Source organism: Panthera onca, chromosome X (assembly GCF_046562875.1).
Source record: "Panthera onca isolate mPanOnc1 chromosome X, mPanOnc1 haplotype 2, whole genome shotgun sequence".
Lineage (NCBI taxonomy): Eukaryota > Metazoa > Chordata > Mammalia > Carnivora > Felidae > Panthera > Panthera onca.
This window is the reverse complement of record NC_138357.1, coordinates 10,262,776-10,286,640: the sequence shown is the minus strand read 5'-3', so window position 1 is coordinate 10,286,640 and position 23,865 is coordinate 10,262,776.

Genomic DNA, 23,865 nt, shown 5'->3' with positions numbered 1-23,865 from the left:
AAGCTAATCCAAAAGGGTACACAGTAAATGATTCTACTTACTTTTTTAAAACGTCGATTTATTTATTTTGAGGGAGAGAGAGTGCACGTGCGACCTGGAGAGGGGCAGAGAGGAGAGAGAATCCCAGGCAGGCTCCGCACGGTCAGCGTAGAGCCTGATGCGGAGCTCAACCCCACAAACCGTGAGTAAATGACTGTATTTATATAATACTCTTGAAATGACCAAATTATAGAAGTAGAGATAGTGGTGGCTAGGAATTACGAACTCAGGAGTGGCAGGGAGGGACTAAAGGGCAACACGAGGGGCTGTGTTGATGAAACTCTTCCATACCTTCACCACGGTGACCGTCACAGTAATTTCCATGTGTGATAAAACCATCAATACACACACATACACACACAGATGAGCAGGTATAAAGCTGAAGTCTGAATAAGGTAGATGGATTGCAGCAGTGTCAATTTCCTGGCTGCAATATTGTACAATTATATCAAAGTGAAAAGTTTAATTTAAAAAAATCAATCACATTTATATATACTAACCAAGAAATACGTGGAAACAAAAATTAAACACGATATTATTTACAAGTCACTCCAAAGAAAATGAAAACATTGAGGTATAAATCAAACAAAACATGTACCAAGGGATAGGTGCAAATATTAAAAATCCAAATATCTTTCTAAAGTTTATAAAATAAGAAGAATTTATCTGATACATTCATTTACAAGGGAACAAAAGACTAGACACACTCATAGGAACACGGATGGATCTTAAAAACGAGGCTCAGTGAAACATTAAGAAACACTGATGTATAATATTAACAACAGATACATAAATAAACAGCAAATGCCCAGGAAACAATACTACACATTTCATTATCACTCAAGAAAAGTATAGGCATCCAATGCATTAGAACAACTGCCTATGAGAAAGGGAATAGGGTTGGAAGGGAGAGATAAGAGGAATGAATGAATAAAAAAACAGAAGGTCCTGAACAAGTCATTCAAAGAATGTAATTAACTCAATCCTTATATTCGATACCAAAACCGTTCTATCATCCTTCTCTCTCTCGCTCTCTCTCTCTCTCTCTCTCTCTCACACACACACACACACAGATTTTTATTCAAGGGAAGAATAATCACTGACATTAAACATACTAAACATACTAAATGTTAGACTAAACATACTAAAGTGTGTTGGTGATAACATAAAGACCAGCTTTTACTTGATTTTATTTCTGTATTAAATTCTCTGCACACAATGCTTCCCCCACCCTTTACTGACCATGAGGGTGGGGATAAACCACTCTGGCTGAACCACCCTTGGTAGGTCACTGCTCTACCCCAAGCTTCTTAACAAGAAAGTACACTAGTGTTGATTTTTTTTGGCTTCCATATATCATGATTTTAGTGTGTGGAGGTGTTGTCGGTGACTTTCTGGAGGGTAAGGTTTTGGACCTGAGGGCTTCAGTTCCTTATAGCCTAAGATGGGTTACAACACACACCACTATAAGGTAGGTGGTCTGAGGGCAATTTTGTTGTCTGCCATTTTGAACAGAGTGTGAGTCATTCCACACCCATTACAACTCTCCCCATCTCCTTCCCCCCCCACGACACACACAAACTTCAAGAAATACCAACTCCTTTTCCTCCTCACCTGTGAGATAAAATGTTAAGAAGTAGATCTGTCTCCAGTCTTTCTGGCTGACATTTTGGTATGTCTCCCAACCCTCCAGGGCCTCATCGCCTCCATTCTCGAATACCTGCCTCTTCCCTTCCTTCCCTCCCCCACATCATCACAAAACCTACAGAAACACACGTCTTGTTCAGAACTGGATTTTATTGTCATCATCACCCCTGGTATACCCTCTATTTTCCTGATTTGTTCTCTCTGTAGTTGACAATTCTCCACTGCATCCTCTCGAGACACAGGAGACAGGTCCAAATCTCTGGCCCCCGCCACTCACAGGGCATTACTTGGATCATCGGAACTGTCTGGGGTCTCTTTTTTTTCCTACTCCAGCTGATTTTGATTTATTTTCTTAGTCATCCTGTAGCAACAGATGATTATTGTTGGCTTTTTTGCTTTCTTCGTTTTTTCAAAGTCTGTTGAAGGCCTAACGTTACCCTTATGCTTACCTTTTGCACCTGGTAGAAAAACTGATGAAGTCTTACGGACGTTACTTTGCAGGAAGAGGATGGAGGGTGGATGGCAGCGGGGGAGCTTTATGAGAAGGGGTGTGAGTTGGGGAAGGGCTTTTTGCTACAACAAGGGCAGGGTAGCGCTTATGGGATGGGAATCTAAACAAGAGGAGAAACATGGATACAGTCATCGTACCTTGTCAATTTTGTTGTTGTTGGATTGACAGGAAATGTTCTGCTCCTTCCTTCCTTTGGTGCATGGGGTTGGCCGTTTCATTCTCACGGTTGGTTGTTCTGCATTTATGCTAGGCTCTTTGGGTGTGCAGATCTCATCCCTGTAGCTAAGCCTCCCAGTGATCTATCCCAGGGCTCCTGACCTCCACGTGCGTATATACACATACCCTCCCTTAGGCAATGAGGAGCCACACACCCCTTGGCTTTGGTCATCAAGGCACTGTTCCAGCCAATGGTAGCCCTGGGGTGGCTTCAACTTCACAAAGCACTACTTCTGACATCTCTATGGGTGGGGGAATACAGGGTTGATGCTGTGGTTGTTTCTTTAACACCCCTAAAGATAGGTGCCAAAATGACCTGCCTTACTTCTTTATCTCCCATGTACAATTCTGACGGCAGAGACGACATAGAGAGGCAGTTTCTTCCATCCGTGCTCCATGGACACCCTTATTCTGCAGTTCATTCTGTTCTTCCCCACTCTTCACCATTACCTAGTATTTTGAATTTTTTTTTTTTTAGTTTATTTATTCTGAGAGAAAGGGAGATAGAATGAGCAGAGGAGGGGCAGGGGGAGGGGCAGGGGGGAATGGGACAGAGAATCCCAAGCAGGCTCCATGCTGACAGCAGAGATCATGACCTGAGCCAAAGTTGGACACCCAATCGACAGAGCCACCCAGGTGCCCTGCATTTTGAGTTTCTTAGCTAAGATTTCTCCAAATAGGGCAATTTTAAGTCCATGAGGACATTTATTTTTTTGTTGTTTATTTTAATCACCCAGTGCTCATCACAACAAATGCACTCCCTTATTCACATCGCCTATTTCACCCATCCCCCCACCCACCTCCCTTCTGGTAACCATCGGTGTGTTCTCTACAGCTAAGAGTCTCATCATCAGGAAAATACATATCAAAACCACCGCACACCCATAGAATGGCTAAAATTAACTCAGGGAACAACAGATGTTGGGGGGAGGAGGAGAAAGGGGAGCATTTTTGCACTGTTGGTGGGAATGCAAGCTGGTGCAGCCACTCTGGAAAACAGTATGGAGGTTCCTCAATAAACTAAAATAGAACTACCCTATGACCCAGCAATCACACTACTAGGTACTTATCCAAAAGATACAAAAATGCTGATTCGAAGGGGCACATGCACCCCCATGTTTATAGCAGCACTATCGACAACAGGCAAAGTATGGAAAGAGACCAAATGTCCACTGACAGATGAATGGATAAAGAAGATGTGGTATATATATATGGAATGGAATATTACCCGGCAATCAGAAAGAATGAAGTCTTGCCATTTACAACAATGTGGATGGAACTAGAATGTATTATGCTAAGCAAAATCAGTCAGTCAGAGAAAGACAAATATATGATTTCACTCGTGGAATTTAAGAAACTCAACAGGTGAACATAGGAGAAGGGAAGAAAAAATAAGAGAAACAGAGAGGGAGGCAAACCATAAGAGACTCTTAAATACAGAGGACAAACTGAGGGTTGCTGAAGGGGAGGTGGGAGGGGGGATAGGCTAAATGGGTGATGGGCATTAAGGAGGACACTTGTGGGGATGAGCACTGGGTGTTCTATGGCAGTGATGAATCACTAAATTTACTCCTGAAACCAATACTATACCATATGTTAACTAAGTTCAATTTAAATAAATTTTTTAAAAAAGAGTTTGTTTCTTGGTTTGTCTGTCTCCCTCCCTCTTTCTCTCTCTGTCTCTGTCTCTCTCTCTCTCTCTCTCTCTCTCTGCAGTCTATGAGGAGAACTGAATCATCCCATTTCCCTACTACAAATCCCCCTTATGCACCTTGAAGACCAGTTACTTCTTGGCTATTACCAGGCAACTTTTCCATCCACCTCCTTTTCCCCAGTGTCCATGTAGATTTCTTCAGTTTTTGGTTTCCAGTCTGAAATGACTGCCTTCAAGCTGTCAAGACCAGTGACTAACTTTCTCCACTGGGTATCCTCATCTTGTTTTCCATCTGAAAGCCATGTTCATGTTAGTAGATGTAGTATCGTGACCTGGGTTTTGACCCGTGTAGAGGGAAAGAGGCAGGTATTCATAGGACAAAAGCTGTTGTGTGTGTTTCAAGGCAAAACACTATAAGCTGAAACTGACTTGTGCCCCCACAAGTCAGTGCTGGAGGTTCTCCCCACAGCAACAAAAGAGAAAGACACTCAGATTGGGAAAGGACTAAAAAGTGTCCTCCAAAGACTAGGCCAGTTTATGTACTAAGTTCTATCAGTGAGAAAAAAAGCTTCTACAACTAATAACTGAGTTTATCAAGGTTGCAGGATATAAGATCAAGACACAAAAATCAATTGGATGTTTATATATTAATAAACAACTAGAATTGTTTATTAATAAACAGTTGAAATTTAAAACTGTGATTTAAAATATCACTAGAAAGGGGCACCTGGGTGGCTCAGTCAATTAAGCGTGCGACTTCAGCTCAGGTCATGACCTCAAGGTTCGTGAGTTCGAGCCCCACGTCGGGCTCTGTGCTGACAGCTCAGAGCCTGGAGCCTGTTTCAGAGTCTGTGTCTCCCTCTCTCTCTGCCCCTCCCTCTCTCGCTTGCTTGCTCTTGCTCGCTCTCTCTCCGTGAAAAAAATAAACATTAAAAAATAAAATATCACTAGAAAATATGAAATATTTGGGAATAAATTTGACAAAAGGTGTAAAAGACCTACACACTATAACCTAGAAAACGCTGTGGAGATAAACTAATGACATAATGAAGTACATGGAGATATACACTCTGTTTATGGATAGGAAGACACAATATTACAAGAAGTCAATTCTTCTCCAATTCATCAACCTGATACCAATCAAAATCCTAGAAAGGCTTTTTAATAGAAATTGACACAGTTATTCTAATATTCATATAAAAATGCAAAAGGCCTAGAATAGCCAAAACAACTTTTATTTTTTATTTTCATTTTTTTATGTGTATTTGTTTTTGAGAGAGACAGAGACAGAGAGACAGAGAGTCAGAGCGCGAGCAGGGGAGGGGCAGAAAGACAGGGAGACACAGAATGCGAAGCAGGCTCCAGGCTCTGAGCTGTCAGCACAGAGCCCGACCCAGGAGCTGAACCCAGAAACCATGAGATTATGACCTGAGCCAAAGTCGGCCGCTTAACCGACTGAGCCATCCAGGCGCCCTGCCAAAACAACTCTTAAAATGGGATGAATTCTGAATGAACTCTGTGGATCGAACCCATGTCAATGTCCTAATTTTGATAATGTGCTATGATTATGTGAGATTTATCACTGGAGGAGGCTAGGTTATACACAGGGCTCCCTTGTATATAACTTTGAAACTCCTTTTGAATCTTAAATTATTTCAAAATTAAAACATTAAGACAGCAAGAGCGAGGCAAAGGTAGAAGCAGCATGCCCCTGGAGTCCTCCAACAGGAATTCACACAACTCCATCATGAGGAAAGAAAAACTGCACTAGAGCCTTGGTTCTTGATCCAGTTTTCATCCAACATATACATCTTCATCTAAGATACCAGAACATCAAGAAAGACCTAGCAAAATGCCGTGCTGTCTTCCAGACACAACAAATTTATAGCATTCCCATGACCACAGACTAAACACTACTAAACAAAGAGAATGCTATCACTAAGATATACCTTTCTCTTAGTGGAACTCCACATGATGTCTAGCGATTACCACTCCATTTATTAAATGCTCCCAAGCCAATTTTGGAGGTTTTTCTTTAAGCCTTGTCTGCAATTAATAGTGAGAATACCACTTCGTCATGTGATGATATACATACGTTAAAAAAAAAAAAAATCAAGACACTATATCAAATAGAGATCAAAATGATTACAATTGCTGAAAATAACCTCCTTCCATTTTCTAAAGTGACTGTTTTCTAAATCTGCTTACCAAAAATGTCTTGAAGGTATACTGCTACCCAATGAAAATTCATCAAAGCATTAGGAACATATTCAGTCCATACTTTGTATTGAAATATCGTAATTAACTTTATAGAATAACCCCTGTTGCTCTGTTTAGTGGTTCTCTTTTAAATTTTCCCCAAAAATGAATGAGAAAAAAATTAAACGCCTCAGTGTACACTGAGTTCATTTGCATTCAATTTTTCCATTTCTGATGTGCTCAGTTTTCAAGAATATTCCTCTTCATCATACCAGGTTGAGGAACACATTCAGACCCTAAGAGACTCTTAAATACGGAGAACAAACTGAAGGTTTCTGGCAGAGTTTTGGGTCGGGGGAAGGGCTAAAGGGGTGAGGGGCATCACGGAGGACGTTTGTTGGGATAAGCATTGGGTGTTACACGTTAAGTGATGAATCACTAAATTCTATTCCTGACAAGAAAACAAAAGAATTTGGAGAGAAAAAAACAAAACAAAACAAAGCGACTCTCCTCCCATGTCACACTGCAAGTCAAAGACAGTTCCCAGGCTGAGGACCAGGGACTCCTATTTCCCTTCGGACTTCTTGTTTTCTGAGCCTTCGTATAAGTGGTATTGTAAAGGGACACCGATCTCACTACGACAATAACCCTCAACTACGTTTGCAATGCCTTTCTTTACGGTGTTGTATTTTTCTTTTTTTTTAACACAGGAGGCATGTTAAAAACGACACAGAACACCAGACACAGGATGGAATCTGCCTGAGAGTTTGCTTCATTCCGGCCACAAAGGGCAAGGTGTTAGAAGCCAACAGTTCATTTTCCTCTCCGGCACGGGCAGCTCAAGAGCAAAAGGCTGGGAAGAGTTGAGGACGACGGAAAGGGGGCACTTCCTACAAGCTTCGCACGTGATCTGCTTTGGAAAATACCAACCCCATGGCCTGCGCGGCAACCACTCCTGTTACTTAGAACACGGCCGCTACCACTAATGGCAACAGATTCCATGCTCCAAGAACCTACTACGTGCCAAACTCTGTTCTCGGCACATAGCATCAGTCAGACCCAAACAGGAAACAGTGAACACAAACCGGAATAATGTGACAAAGAGGTGGATACGGGGAGACCATCAGGGAGACGGCAATCACACGGTGTTAGTAGCAGCCGCGTTGCTATTACCTCAGACCTAAAGAGATGAGAAGAGGGAGTGGTTTCTGGAACCCGGAAAGGTCAACGATCATGAGCAAAAGCCGTCTTGAGAAGAACGCTGACCTCTATCAAGACACTCAGCCAGTCCACGGTGACTGGCAGAGATGAAGACAGGAGATTAAGTACCCTGCCCTCATTGTCCTTCCTCAACTTCCTCGGGGCTCGCCATCAGCCAAACCCAGTGGACTCGTGAGGATCCCGGAGCCCCCTGATATCATCCACAGGGAACAGCCTCCCTGGACAGAGAGCAGGGTCGGGAAGAGCGGCGAGTGGATCTGGACGGGCAGGGGACGACGTCCAGCAGAGAAGCGGGACGGACAGCAGCGGCGGGAGTGGGCACCAGTTAGGGTCCAGGAGCGCAGGGGACAGAGTTGAGGCCCCGAGAACAATGTGCACAACGTTGGGAAACGGGATTTCTAACTCCCGTTCTTCAGGCCTCAAATCTCGTGTTCGACCTAGGACTCTGGGTGCATGGTGTATCCTCCCTCCTCTTCAATCTCCCATCTACGAAACGAGGCAATTGGAATAAATGATGCGAACTTTTAAAAATACACTATCATTCCATAGTTCTCATCTTTACTAATATTTTCATTCCTTTAAGCTTTTAATCATACTATGATTCTAGGGGCGCCCGGGTGGCTCAGTCGGTTAAGCATCTGACTTCTGCTCGGGTTGTGATCTCATGGTTTGTGAGTCTGAACCCCGCGTTGGGCTCTGTGCTGACAGCTCGGAGCCTGGAGCCTGGGAGCCTGCTTCCGATTCTGTGTCTCCCCCTCTCTCTGCCCTTCCTCCACTCACACTCTGTCTCTGACAAATAAATAAATGTTAAAAAAATTTAATCATATTATGACTCTAATCAACCAGCCTACAACCCCAGAGTATAAAACTGTGTGTGGGGCCATCCTGGCTTGAAGTATCCTCCCCTTCTTTCTGATTCGGTCATCACTGGAAGGCACCAGACCCAGCTGGCACCTAAGGACAACACCTTTGGTTGAACCTGGAGGACTGGCTCAATGACGGGGTGCCGTAGACAGAAGTGAGATGTAGAACAAAGACCATTACCTCAGTCAACAACCCTTGAAGAAGCGCATGTTCTGTGCTGAGAGCTGCGCTGGGCACGGGGACACACACACACGCCGATAAGACACGGTCCCCGTCACGCACTTTCTGAAGCGCGTGCCTTCCCATATGGAACGTACTTTCTCTGCCCCGTGCCTTCCCATAAGGAACGTACACTTCCATATCTGGCATTGCGAAAAGTAATTTCCATCCTATTAGAAAATAAACCTCAACCCTTAAAATCACGCATTCTGAATTTTCAGACGTTTTCTACAATGCTCAACATTTTAAGGTCTTTTCCTCTGAGACGCCTAAGGCTAGGAGTGTGGTCCTTTATTACCATGCCTCCTATGAAAAATGCTTTCGTGCCACATGGTAGGTGGAAATATTAGCTTGCAATAAGAAATACCTCCAATTGTACATATCGAGGAAAAACACCATTTTGATTTTTTTGTTTTACCCCATTGGCTGACAACTTGGCAGACTACCCTTTCATTCCACGAAGGCTATTCGGGGAAACTTCTCTAGGAAACAATGCTAGGTACTGAGGTATTTTGAGGGAGAAAGTCTGCCATGACAAGTTTGCCGTGTGTCAATTCTATCTCAATAAAAATTATTCGAAGTACAACTTATCTGTCTACATGTAGGACGCATATTTTCCTTCCAATTTAATTCTGTCCTGCTCTCGGCGGCCACGCGGAAGCTAACGCAACACAATTCTAAGTCACTAGCACTGTCATCTGCCTCTCCATCCTTCCTCACCCCCACACCTCTCCTCAGGAGAAGAGCTTCCTGTTGCTCCCATGGTTTGCATTCAACTGTGTCTCCTAGGTCTTCGAAACCCTAAATGGAAAGGCACTACCTCAGGGTCAGTTCAAAGACAGAGAACATGACACGCACCGTCGCCACTTGGCGTCCAGGGCGAACTCCCGAGGCGTCTTCTTCCTTGAAATGATGTGTATCCACCAAACGGCTTTTTCTTTCCTTTTTTTCTTTTGACTACAAAATTAAACTGTTTGACATTTAAAAAATCATTTTACCCATTTCTACAGCCTTAATTACATCGTACATTTCAGGAAATCATAATACCGAGCAGAAATGTCATAAAGCCAATAATAGCCAGGCCGGCATAAAAGATGAGCCCCACTGCTCCGTGCATTACCCACAATGCTACCGCGCTGTACGCATTCAGCTTGGAAAACGGCTCTTCGTGCTTCCCACGGCTTACTTTCCTCTTCCCAACTGACGGCTACGGCGACTGCGCGCTTTGCAGACATCCACGGATCGATCAGACACACTTCCCTGATTAGAGGCTCTTAGGTCCACCACCTCAGTAACGTAAACATTGTAAGACGCGCTGACGATTTTTACAATTGCCTTTCCAATCACTACATAATACGCAGCTTTTTCCTGGTATTTACTTACACATAAATATAACATTTTGTTTCGTATAAGCTGTATATCTTCTAGAACATTTGTCCTTCATGAAGTATGTATTTCTAACACAGGAATACGGAAGCAGAGGAAGCATGAGGGCGGGGCCTTCTTTCACATCTACATTCACCGCAACAGGCGCTATGACGTGCAGCCGGTGAACACACACAGGCCTCCATTTCTAACGGGGCCGTTCTGTCCCCGCCGCAGAGGACACATTCCATCTCTCATGTGCGACTCACACACTCCCTCTGAAGCCCTTTCATTTCAGTCAAAATCGAGAGCTATCATTTGCAACAGTCGCCAGGATGTCATATGGCGAACCACGGACAACACACGCTCCGCTGGGGGGACTCCAGGAGGAGGAGGGAAGTCAAGGCAGAGAGAGTTCCAGATTTCCAAAAACTGGGCTGAGAATCAGCAGAGCTCTCACCTGGCTTGAGCTTGGCTCTGGGATGAATGACAACCACTGGCAATGACAGGAAAATAGGATTTTCACTAACAGTGACTTGTTTGGACGAAAGCGTGCAGTTCATTTATCTTGTCCTTACATGAGATGATGCTTGCATCTTGCCAGGATCAGTATGATCATCAGAAAACTTGTGGGTGCATTTCTGGACAATAACTAGGATTACAAACGGCAAGAGAATCCCATGAGGTCAACACCAGACACAAGCGATTCGAGTCCTGAAGACATCTGTACCCCATTACTGGACCTTCGGTTGCACTCGCAACAAGAACTCATTCTACCCCTAGCTAGCCCTGCATCCAACGCCCTCACCAGAGAAGCTTATGGGAACGGCACAGTCCGTTTCATAACACTTTCCCAGGTGAAGTCCCTGATCGTCTGCTGAGCTCCCATCCCGGGCCGGGCACTGAGCTGCGAGGAACGTACCGATGAATCAGATGCGGAGCCTCCACGGAAAACCTGGTGTGCTACGGCATGAGCAAGGGAGAGCGGTTAGGAAGACATATGGGGTATCATCGAGGCTCAAGGAGAAGAGATCACAGAAGACGGACAGAGTCTATGAAGGGGGTGGAATTGGGAAAAGACTTCTATGGATGGAGGAGATACTCTTTCGTGGGGAAGAAAGAAGCCACTCAAGGAGCAGCTTAGGGGAACGAGGACCCTGGTCAGGCTGACTCTCTCCCACATCCTCATAGCACCGCGCATCCTTCCACTGATCACACCCCTGTATCATCGTCCGCGTGCTTGTCAGTCTCCCTCAGTCTTCCCTCCCGGGAACCAGCAGGTGTATTTCCGTATGCCCAACTCCAGCATAAAGCAGCCTATGGCAACTGTACGCAAGACGGTCATCAATGTTCGCTCGACCCACAGTTGCATAAGTAGAGAAATGAAGCTCCGAGGGACAAAGTGAGACGAGAGAGAAAGGTCGCCCACGCTCCTGAGGCGGTAGACCCGGGAGTCAAACACGAGTTCCACCAACTCCAGACCCTGAGGTGGAAAACACGACGTCGTGCTAGACCGTGATGATCAGAGAGACGGGAAGGGAGAGAAGGGACAAAGCAATGCCTTTTCCTATCCCGTGCCCCAGAAATCACGAACGTCACACCATGTCATCTTCCACCGTTTCCTCATCATGGGGTAGGAGACGGGGCTGTCATAATCGTGCGGGCGGCAGAGGGGTGTCCTGCCACGGCCGAGTGTTCGTGTCCATCGAGTTCCGTGCCGTGCATCTGAAATGAAGATGGCACCCTGGGAAAAGCTGGGTGAAACCTGCGGACGAGGGGGAGGGCCGGGCCGGGCGTCGAAGTCCACGGACCCAGGCTCAAACCCCAGGGAGGCCACTTGCTGCGTGTGCCCGGCAGCGCTCACTGACCTCTCCGCCTCTGCTTCCGCGGGAAGTACCATCTCCCGCGCCAGAGGGGTACTGTGAAGAGGCCCAGATGCCAGCCACGACCCACGCGGCCAGCCAATGTCAGGGGTCATCGCCCAGACAAACACGCACGCTCTTCTTCGGCTGCAGCTCGGGAACGACGGCCGGGAGGGAGTCCCCGCGCGGGAGCCCACGCGGCGAGCACACCTGCCCAGCAGGCACGTTCTGTCAGAAGACGTGCCACGGGGAGGGGTCCCACGCTGACCTGATCTGAGGGTCACACGTGCACAGGACCGCCCCGGGGAACGCCAGGACTTAAGCAGAGCCCGGGTGCCCCAGGTGCCCGCTGGAGGCGGGCAGGACACGGGGCCGTCCGAGGCACGGGCCGCTCGGGCGGGGCTGCTGCTCAGCCGGTTCAGACCCGTCTGGCCCGGCTCTGAGGTGCGGCCACGGCCACTCTGAGGCCCGTGAGGTCCCAGGCGTCCCCTATCTGTCCAATCGCTCCAGCGTTCGGGACTGGCACCTGTGCGCTGACAAGCAAGGGGCCCAGAGCACCATGAGGTGGGCACCGGGTGTCCCAGAGCACCCTACGGATGCACAGCCTGGGGGACTGCTTCAGGGAGATGACCGTGACAACCAGGGCCGCAAGAGCCATCCGTGATGGATGGAACACAGACTCCCTGCCCCTGACCACGGGCAGCCACTTGCTCTTGACCTTTCCCCCAAAGGGGTGTGGCCCAGCCTACACTGGGCTCTTCTAACAGTGACACGACTCACATCTCCTTATGGGGCCTCCCTCGGGGCCAGGCACCGTGCCAGGAGCTTCCAAGTCACGTGTGTCATCGGGCCCCCCCCCCCCCCCGACGGTCCCTCGAACTAGGCGCTGTCATCATCCCCAGGTTACAGGTGAGGAAAGACACTTGGAGGGCACGCAGCGATGCAGATCAAAACGACAGTGACACATCACCTCACGCCTGTCAGGATGACCATTACCAGCAAGACAAGAAACAACAAGTGCTGTCAAGGCCGTGGAGGAAAGACACTCTGGTGCGCTGCTGGTGGGAACGCAAACTGCCGCAGCCGCTGCGGAAATCAGCACGGAGGCTCGTCACGAGGTCTCGCGTAGACCCACACGACCCAGCGATGCCACCGCTGGGTGTTGATCCCAGGGGAGGAGAACGCCGACTCAGAAACATATCCACGCACCCCCACGTTCGCTGCAGCATCGTTCACGACAGCCAAGATGTGGAAACCACCCACGCGTCCACCCACAGATGAACGGATTTAAAAAAAACAAAAAGGAAGATTACCGAGCCATCAGAAAGGATGAAATCTTGCCACCTGCGACAACACGGGTGACCTGGAGGGCGTCACACTAAGTGAAACGAGTCAGACAGAGCCGGACAAATACCACATGGTCTCACTTGCACGTGGAATCTTCACCAAAAAAAGGAACTCCCAGGTACAGATAAGCAATTGGCGGTTGGCCACGGTGGGGAAGGGGGTCAAAAGGTACACGCTTCCAGTTATAAATAAATAAGTCACGGGGATGTCACGTTCAGCACGGCGACTATAGTTAACGACACCGTATCGTATATTTGAAGGTGCTAAGACAGTAAATCTTGAAGGTGCTCATCACAAGAAAAAACAACGTGTGAGGACGTGTGGTGACAGATGTTAACCAGACTTACCGCGGTGATCGTGTGTTCGCAATACATGCAAATGGTGAATCTCGTCTTGCGCCTGAAGCTAGTAGGTTACCCATCGGTCACGGCTCAGTAACGAATTTAAAAATTAAAAAACCACGGCCAGCCTCTCTGTCACCTGGTGCCAGGCACAGAGGCGCTCGGGAGACTCTGGGCGAGCTGAGCGTGGCTGAAGGAGCAGGCTCTTCACCAAAACCGGAGCCTCGAAGGCACCGGAACGCCTCCGTCTCTCGGCCCCGGATCTGACCGGCCGCGAGCTTCGGCCACCTCTGCCAGAAAGCCATCCCCGGAATCTCATCAGCCTTTCCATTCGCGTTGCTACAGCCTCCTGTCGGGCTCGCACCACTCGTGCTCTGGCCTCGCCCCCAGTCGGCACAGAGACAGAACGAGATCCCAAATCCCCGGTCCCCACTTCCCAATCCCCGCGGGAAGGGGCTCAGCACGGGAGCTCCAAGCTCCTCCCGGGCTATTTCTCACCACCCCCCTCCACCCCACCCAACCTGGGCTCCGGGCACAGGAGCCACGGCCTCTCCCGGAGACCTCGCACGCGGTCACGGCTCACCGCCGCTGCTCGAGCCGCTTTTTCCACCTGTAACGGCCTTCGCACCCCCTCACCCCTCTCACCCCTTTCTCCACCTGTAACGGCCTTCGCACCCCTTCACCCCTCTCACCCCTTTCTCCACCTGTAACGGCCTTCGCACCCCTTCACCCCTCTCACCCCTTTTTCCACCTGTAACGGCCTTCGCACCCCCGCACCCATCTCACCTCTTTTGCCACCTGTAACGGCCTTCGCACCCCCTCACCCCTCACCCCTTTCTCCACCTGTAACGGCCTTCGCACCCCCCACCCCTCTCACCCCTTTCTCCATCTGTAACGGCCTTCGCACCCCTTCACCCCTCTCACCCCTTTCTCCACCTGTAACGGCCTTCGCACCCCCGCACCCATCTCACCCCTTTCGCCACCTGTAACGGCCTTCGCACCCCCGCACCCATCTCACCCCTTTCGCCACCTGTAACGGCCTTCGCACCCCCGCACCCATCTCACCCCTTTCGCCACCTGTAACGGCCTTCGCACCCCCGCACCCATCTCACCCCTTTCTCCACCTGTAACGGCCTTCGCACCCCCGCACCCCTCTCACCCCTTTCTCCACCTGTAACGGCCTTCGCACCCCTTCACCCCTCTCACCCCTTTCTCCACCTGTAACGGCCTTCGCACCCCTTCACCCCTCTCACCCCTTTCTCCACCTGTAACGGCCTTCGCACCCCTTCACCCCTCTCACCCCTTTCTCCACCTGTAACGGCCTTCGCACCCCTTCACCCCTCTCACCCCTTGCCAGTCAGAGCCCACTCCGCCAACCGAGATCTCCTCTGACCCCCGGGAAAGGGTCCATCAATTCCTCCTCCAAACTCCCGTAGCTATCTAGGTTTATTTGTTTCTCATGACATTAGGAGGCAGTATCCTTGAGGAGGAAAAGTGGAGCCAGATGGGTTCTGTTTAAAATCCTGGATCTACTACTTTTTAGGAGTCTGACTTTGGGCACGCCATCTAACCGCTCTATGCCTTAATTTCCTTGTAACAAATGTGTAGGATAGAAACACTCAAAGCATATTTCCCTTGTTCATTGCTGGCGTGTTCCGTGTGCCAGTGTGCACGTTCTCTCTGCACACGCACACGTGTATATATACACATGCGTATAATATACGCATATATATATATATACATATACACACACATACATACCAGAGATAGAGATAGGTACAATGCAGGTACTAAGTATTTGTTGAGCAAAAAATTAGGATATTCGCACTGAAGACTTCTCACTTGAACTCATTAATCCCACTGAACATCTGTACTCTGATCACAGGGTAGAGCAAAGGTACGAAAATGACAGAAATGTAATCACCTCTCCCTTCCAGTCCGGCATCCACCAGCTCTGTGCCGGTCATCACCGCCATCATTCTCTTCCTGCGCTCCCGTTCCTATGTGCCCTGGATTCCAAGGAGATACAAGCACCTGATAACCCTTCCAATAGTTCTATCTTATAATTAATCAAAACCGGCTGGGGAAGCAAGTGGAAAATTCCATTTTTTTCAAATTCCTCTCCTAAAATTATCTGCGGAATGACTTCAGAAGAGGATCCATCATACTGAAGATGCAGATCCTGGATTCTAGAGATCAGAGCTGCCTGACTGAGGGTCTGATGGCTCTGGACACTCAAGGATGAGGCCTGGGGGACCTGGGTGGCTCAGTCAGTTGAGCGTCTGACTTCAGCTCAGGTCATCATCTCACCGTCTGTGGGTTCATGCCCTGCATCGGGCTCTGTGCCGACAGCTCGGAGCCCGGAGCCTGCTTCGGATTCTGTGTCTCCCTCTCTCTCTGCCCCTCCCCTGCTCACACTGTTTCAAAAATAAAATAAACATTAAAAAATTTTTTTCAAAAAAGGATGAGGCCCATACTCTGTAAATGCTCAGTATCATAAGAGCAAATAAATACACAAGAGCCCATAGTTGATTCAATTCTGATGTTCATCGTCCAACACATTTGTCAAATAATTAGCAGCCAAAGACATCTTTACCTTTACAAAATAACTGCATATTTCTTGGTGAATGTAAATACCTCATGAAATAAAAACCAGGGCAGCACATAATGAGTCACTGAAAAGCTCATACCTTTTGTCTAAGTAATATAAATTCTCAGAGTTTCATACTCACAAAATCATTTCAAAACAAAAAAAAGCCAATATGCACAGAAATATTTACCAAAGTTTTTTTTTTTTTTTAAGCAAACATAGGAGAACAATTCAAATGTCCAACAATAGGGAAATGATTACTTTTAAAGGATAAGTTATGTTCTCTCTCTAGGTCTCACTTTCCTTATCTACAAATCGGAAATAATATTTACTTGTTTTAGGGCATTAAGTTAATTAATACAGGTGAAGTATATGCACCCTAAATTGGGCTCCAAGGAGATTCCCCTTATTAATAAAGCCCCCTTTCACTTGAGCTCTTTGGCAAAGTTTCTGTTTCTTGTTCCTTGCAATCAAACGATCCTGGATTCAGAAGGGGAAGAGTGGGGGAGACAAAGACACAAACACTGCCCTCTCTGTACCTGTAAGCATATGGAAAACTAAAACGAGTGTTTTATTATAGGTGACATAAATTACCAGATATGACACCAATACAAATTTCATTCCACTGTTTTGTACACAGAGATGCATGCTGACAATGGACCACCCACTGGTAAGCACCATATGTGCAAGATCTCATTAAATACTTATTTTTCCCATCTTAAAGATGAGGAAGCTGAGGCTCAGAAAAGTTACAGATTGTCAGTTGAGAAGATGACAGAGAAAGCTTTATATAGGACTGGAATCTCCTGCACGAGTGTGTGTGTGTGTGTGTGTGTGTGTGAGAGAGAGACAGAGAGAGAGAGAGAGAGACACACACACACGGGCAGAACACAAAAGTGAACCAGCTGAGGGTGGGAGTTGGCTAAAGGACTGACTTGTTTTGAAGTGAAATTTGCCCAGAAAGCTACTATTTTTACCCAGTGGGTTTGTTTTCTAAATTCTTTGGCATTGTTTGTAGAAGTTTCTTAAGATTCGAGTACTTGTCTTGAAGCTGTATCCCATGCAATTTGTCATTATTCATGCTTAGGTGTATGTTCCTTTGGGGTGGGTTGTGAAGTACACAGCTGTTGAACCATCACATCTGGAAGGCTGAAGTTCTTACAAATCACTCTCTTCTCGCTGGCTCCCCCACTGATTAAATCCAGAATCACCCACATCTGCCAGACCCCCAAACCAAAAGACGTTACCACAAGGGTGACCTACCAGTAGCCTTTTACAGGGACAATACCTGTTTTTCAATCTTACGTTATTTAAGTATCGTGTAGTTTACAAAGAAGTTTCTGATCTGTGATCTTATTTTGGACCCAACTTGCCAAGAAACGACACTCTCATTTTAATGAGCCTGACTTAAAGATACCTTAAGGTAACGCAGATATCCCAGACCTCACCAGCCTGAAATGTTATTTTTATTTTTCATGAGCCAGGCATGGAGCTCAAGCTTCCACCAACCTGGTTGCTGGAAATCCAACCTCGATTTCAAAAATGTTCTGTCTGGATATCGTGGGTTCCTTTCCAAGGCCCCTCAAGAGACCTACAATGGCAGGCATCACGCAGGGTCGGCTCTGTACTTCCTCATCTCTCCCAGGTTGCTGCCCTCCAAGCCAGGGGGAAAGCCCTCCCCATTATCACTGTCCATCTTGCAAGGCCCAAGGTCCACACCAAGGCAGCCATACGCAGATGCTTTCCCAAGTTCCCATTACGGCACAGCTGCAAGAAAAGCCTCCAAGAACTTGAGTTCAGGGTCTCAACATGACCCTGGAGCAGCTCAACTTGCAGCCTGTCTCAATGCACACAAAGAGTTTTGAGGACTTTGGCTGGAGTCTCACCGCTTGCTTGCCCAGAATCTCGTTATCTCATAAAAACACAATTCTATAGATTTCTGGTGCGCGAGCTTTTAACCAGAGGGGCTCAAACCCATCCAAAGGGCTAGATGACACATCGTCTTTGAGTGGTTCTCTGGAAACAGATTGTGAGATGGAGAGTGGCTTACAGGAGGCTGACTGGGGAAAGCTCTTGAAAGTGCCAATGTGGAAGGAACTTTACCTGAGCCCTGGGTTCCCAAAAGGCAGTGGCAGTTAGGAACACAACCACCACTCTTCTTTGCTGTGGAAATGGCTAACCACAAAGGATCACCTCCCCCTGGCCTACCTGCATACACCCAGATAAAACAATCTCTATCCTTCCCCTGGGCCTTTATAATACTCTTATATAAGGCAAATGACTCCCTTGTCTTTGGCCTTTATAAAACATCAGCCCTTTCGTTTTCTTGAGATGTTTCTCATTAACGAATATTCTACCTATTGCAATAGCCATTAACGAATATTCTACCTATTGCAATAAAAGTATCTCCTAACTGCCGCGTACATTTTTTTTTAGCGTGATTTCATTTATGTCTTAGGTCCAAAACAAGCAAATTGGCAGACAGGAAGGGGGGTTAGTGGTTGCCAGGAGCTGGGGAGGGGGCTGAAAAGTGACTATAATGGGGATAGGTCTTCTTTTCGGTGTGTTGGAACATTCTGGAATTAGATGGTGGGGATGGTCGCACAACTTTGTGAAGGTACGTAACGCCATTGAGTTGTAAACCTTAAAATTGTTAAAATGGTTAAGTTTTTGTGTTACCTACATCTCACCGCAATAAAAAAAAAAAAAGAAAGAAGAAGAAGAAATTTAACCACAAGAAGACTCAAAGGAGAATGGTTGTCACTTACAGCTGTTGAACTTCGTGAGGTTTGGTGCCACGCTCAGGAAGCTCGGGTTGTGCAGCGGGCTGGGGGTTCAAAGCCGCCGGCACCTGCGGTGGGACTCTCTCTCGAAGCCCGAGCTCCGCCCTCTTCAAGTTCAACTTGTAGGTCTCGTTGCGGGGCTCCAGCCCCAAAGCCCACCTGCAGCAGGCCACGTCTCAGCTTGAACTGGAGACAGCGCGAGGCCCACGCCGCCGCGGGCTCTGCTACGGGACGGGTCTACGCAGTCGGCCGCTCACAGTCGTGCCGTCGGCTCCGGCCCCGTTACAGAAAAGGACGGCGTTGGCCAGGAAGTGCGCGGCAGCCTCAAACTTTTCTACTTTCCCTTGGGGGTCGGGGCGCCGTGCCCCGGCCGAGCGCTCCTCCGAAGGTGGAGTTGGCTCGCGAGCGCTTCACGTCCGGGGGCATCTCCTTGACCGCGGGGGCTGTTTCAACTATTTCCGGAAGAGTCTGAGAGCGTGCGGGGCCCCTGCCTTCCGCCGTCAGCCCAGAAGCAGTCTCCGGGCCCTGGACTGCAACCTCCGAAGTCTCCTGGGCATCGGACGGGAGTCCCCCGCAAGGGCCAGAGCTGGAGGAGCGGGCGTCGGTCGAGGCCTTCCCGTCGCCCACCTCGAGACAGGAAGAGACTAGGCCTGGTTTTCAAAATCTCTCAGGCCCTCGGCTGCGCGCCTGCGCACCGCGGTGCTGCCCCTCCCCCACCTCCGCGCTGCCCCTCCCCCACCTCCGCGCACCTCCACGCCTGCGCGGGAGCCCTACGTTTTGTCTTTGACGGACGATGGGCCTGTGAGGCGGTTAGGAGCGTAGAGCCGAGCAGTGGAAGAGGCCCACCTGCGATGTGGTTGCAGACGGGGCCTCAGGGGATTCTGTGAGGGCTCCAGAGTCGTCCCAATTCAAGCAAGGCTGCCCAGCCGTTGTATCCCTGAATGAGCCAGTTGGCCAGCCCCCAGGAGCGGGTGTAACCCAGGCAATTCCCAATGAGAAGAAGCAACTGCGAGCTACCGGCAGCGGGGCTCCAAGCGGCTGAGCACGGTGCCCGCCCAGGGGATCTGAGCCAACGTACCCATTGCATTGATGGGAAACTACCTTCGATCCTCTGCACTCCTTCCATCCCAGACCTCAAGGACAATGCCTCCCTCCTCAACTCAAAATCAAAAGCTGCCGTGAACATCCGTAAATCGAAAGGATGCGGACAAATCTGGGGTGGAGCTAGGATCCAAACGATAGGAACAATGGGGAAAACGGGTGGGCGTGCGTTTTGGAACTCTCGAGGAGTGTTTCTCAAGCTGTGGCTCACAGACTTTCCTGGGCTAGTACCTTAATGCACTAAACTTGTGTTAGAAAACAAAATTCAACTGAGTACATCTGACGATCGAATTGGTTTTACTCAACGACTCACGAATCGGGCAGTATCCCATCCAGCAAGCGGAAAGGACTTCCATAGAGCTGCACCAAATGGAAGGATTTTATAGCCAGATACAGGCTGGGATGAGGAGATTATCGGCAAAAGAAGAGAAAGGGTTTTCAGGCAAGGTCACCTTCCCTTAGGGGGAAGGACGTGGGGGTCTTACCTGCAGATTACCTCATTAGTGCTGATCAGGAAATTTCAGACGGATTGGTTTGAATTTCCACTCCCGGGAGAGGCTAATGTTGCAATTAAGTTAGGTAGTAAGTCTTGGTGGGGCTTAGCAAAAGTGGCTCCATCTTGGGCCTTTGACTCTTTTTAACACTCCGCAACTCTATACTTTTGTTTCTGAAATGAATTAGCAATATACTCATGAATATTTAGTGAAAATAAAATTGAAAAGTCAACTGACACCATTTGTTGCTACTTAATCAATGTCAGCCCACATCTCTCCATTCTTTCCAAGAAAGGTTTCTCTTACTCAATTCCACGTGAACTTGTACCAGCTTGGGCTCAAGACAGAAATATTGCCAGTAACTCTTTTGTCATCGTGAGCCTAATTCTTTGTACATCTTCCTTCCTTCCTCCCAGAAGAATTTACTGAGATCTATTCTGTGTCAGGTATTATTCTATGCCCTGTAGAGGAGACAAAACTTTTTTCTGTGTCTTTCTACCCTCGACTACTGCCACCATAAGACACAAATGACTTGGCTAGGGCAGTGTCAATGGTGAGGGAGAGGCAAAATACAGACCACAGTTCACTGAGGAGCTAATACCAATGACACAATTGACAACATTGTGCAAACTATTCTAAGTTTTAGAAACCTGGAACCGAGAAGCATTGTTGTTCTGTGTTGGTAGCTCAGTGGAGGTACAGGATGGTGGGAGCACGCGTTTTTTTGGTTGGTTTTTGTTTTGCATTTTGTTCTAGAGTGGGAGAAACTGAGCATGTTTAAATGCTGGTAAGAAGGAACAAGGAAGCCAGCAGAACAGATTGAAGATAGAGGAGATTGGATCATTGACCTGAAGAGGAGTAAGAAACGGGATTTGCCTCATCCCCTTGAAGGAAGAGGACCTCTTCAACTGTGATTGGGGTAGGGAGAGGTCAGAGCAGGAGGCCAGCGCATTAAAGACAGTTGGACTGATGCGGAGTTATGGTTTTTCCAAATACACAGGACAGCGAAGAATCAAAGGAGTTGGAGGGTTGGCCCATAACTAATTGAGGAGATACATGTAGCATCTGGATTAAAATAGAAGAGGGGGTGAAAACCAAAGAAAACTGATGGTTTGGGAGAAAATGGAAGAGTCTAGAATTGGGAGACATCAAACAGGTTTTAAAAAGCAAGTGTTGGGGCGCCTGGGTGGCTCAGTCGGTTGAGCGACCAACTTCGGCTCAGGTCATGATCTCACGGTTTGTGAGTTCTAGCCCCGCGTCGGGCTCTGTGCTGCCAGCTCAGAGCCTGGAGCCTGCTTCTGATTCTGTGTCTCCCTCTCTCTCTGACCCTCCCCCCACTCATGCTCTGTCTCTCTCTGCCTCAGAAATAAATAAACATTAAAAAAAAAATTTTTTTTTAAAAAAGCAAGTGTTGAAGGAGAAAGAAGAAACATAGTAGCAAGAGCTAACACTTACTATGGGTCAGCCATCATTGGAAGTAATCAATTCAAAAGAATCCTAAGAGGCATATTCTATCGCTTTCCATCTTTTTTTTTTAAACGTTTATTTATTTTTGAGACAGGGAGAGACAGAGAATGAACAGGGGAGGATCAGAGAGAGAGGGAGACACAGAATCTGAAACAGGCTCCAGGCTCTGAGCCATCAGCCCAGAGCCCGACGCGGGGCTCAAACTCGCGGACCGCGAGATCGTGACCTGAGCCGAAGTCGGACGCTTAACCGACTGAGCCACCCAGGCGCCCCACTTTCCATCTTTTATATAAGAGGAGACTGAGGCACTCAGTGGTTAAATCATGCGTGCAAGGTCACACAACTCAGAAGCGGTACGGCTGTGGTCGGTCTGGTTTTGGTCTCTGCTTTCTCTGCTTCCCAAGCAGAGAAGAGAGTTTGAATTTGTGATTTCGAGTCAGTCGCCTTTTGCGTGATGCTGAGGTCTAGGATATGGTCTAGCGTGTGGCCTGGTAACGTGCTACCGAAGTAGGATGGATGCTAGACCCGGTCCCCAACAGCTCCTCTGCCCTCTCCTGCGGCTTCCCAAGGACCTTCTCCTGGTCATTGTAATTACAGCCTCACTGGCCTCTGTGACCAGCTGGGCTGTGACTGGGGACCCAACAGAGAAGGTGACTGACCATAAAGCCAACCCAACAGGAGCTGCGTGAGGAAGTTCAAATGGAAAGATCCATCCCTATTCAAGATGTAAGCGAACATGCCAAAACACACGGGTAAATCATAGCTCTGACCCACGCCGCATTTGCAAAAATCTTCACTGCGAGTTTTCTTTTGCTGGGTGTTTTCTGTGATTCCAGCTAAATGTTTGACATTTCTCCAAGAATGTCAGTCAGGGGCACACAACTAAAGCGGCCCTGCCTTCTGGTTGCATCATTAGGGGAAACCTAAAAAGTCTTAGTCACCCCAGCAAACGTGTGCTGCCCTGGGTTCAAAGTCCCAGACTTGAAATACGGCTAGAGAAGGTTGCTTTATTATCTGTTTTCTCTTCAGAGCCCTGGTGCTAGGAAAACTCAGCGCGCAGAATCTCCTCATCTGCAGAAGCTGTTAAATAAATGCCCTAGAGCTTTCTGGCATTTCATTATGCCAGCATGGGGGTATGAAAAGAAATTGGGCTTGCATTCCAGCATGCCACCTACCTCCGTAACCCTGCCCACGTTCCTTAAGCCGGTCGAGCCTCACCGTTCTCGTCTGTAAGATGGAGACAGTAATCATGTAAATGAGATGGTCCCTGAGGAGTGCTTAACCGAGCGTGGCTCATAGTAACATCGCATTCGTGTTGGTGGTGGTAGTGGTGGAGGTAGGAACAGCAGTTGCTGTTATACCTGTTGGCACCTTCCTCACTGCCCATCCACTTATTCTCTCTCCTATACCTGCCCCTCCGTTGAAAAAGCTCCCACCCAAGTCATCACACCCAAGAAACGCCTTGCAGCTGGTATCTCCAATAGGGCCTTTTGCCAGAGGTCACAGAGCTAGTGAGTGATGGCCCTGAGACTCTGACTCAGACTCAGTGCTCCTCAATTACACTTGACCTGTGTAATCTTATCCATTTCCCTGACTCCGAAGGCCATTTTTAAGTGTTTATGATGTGCCAAGTACTATGTTACACATGGATGTGGATGGATGGATGGGTGGGTGGGTGGATGGATGGATGGGTTTTTTAAAAATCTCACCGACAGCCTTATGGGATAGATACTATGATTCTATCATTATCTATATTTACACGGAGAAACTGAGGCTCAGGCAGATTTAGTTACTCAAGGTCACCCTGCCAATAAATGACAGAGTCTTGATTGGAACCCAAGCCTATCTAATTCGAAAACAATTGCTCTTGGCCGTTACATTACACTACAATAGAGTTCCCAAATAGTGCCCCCTCCAACTTCACGTAAGATTAAAATAAACTAGA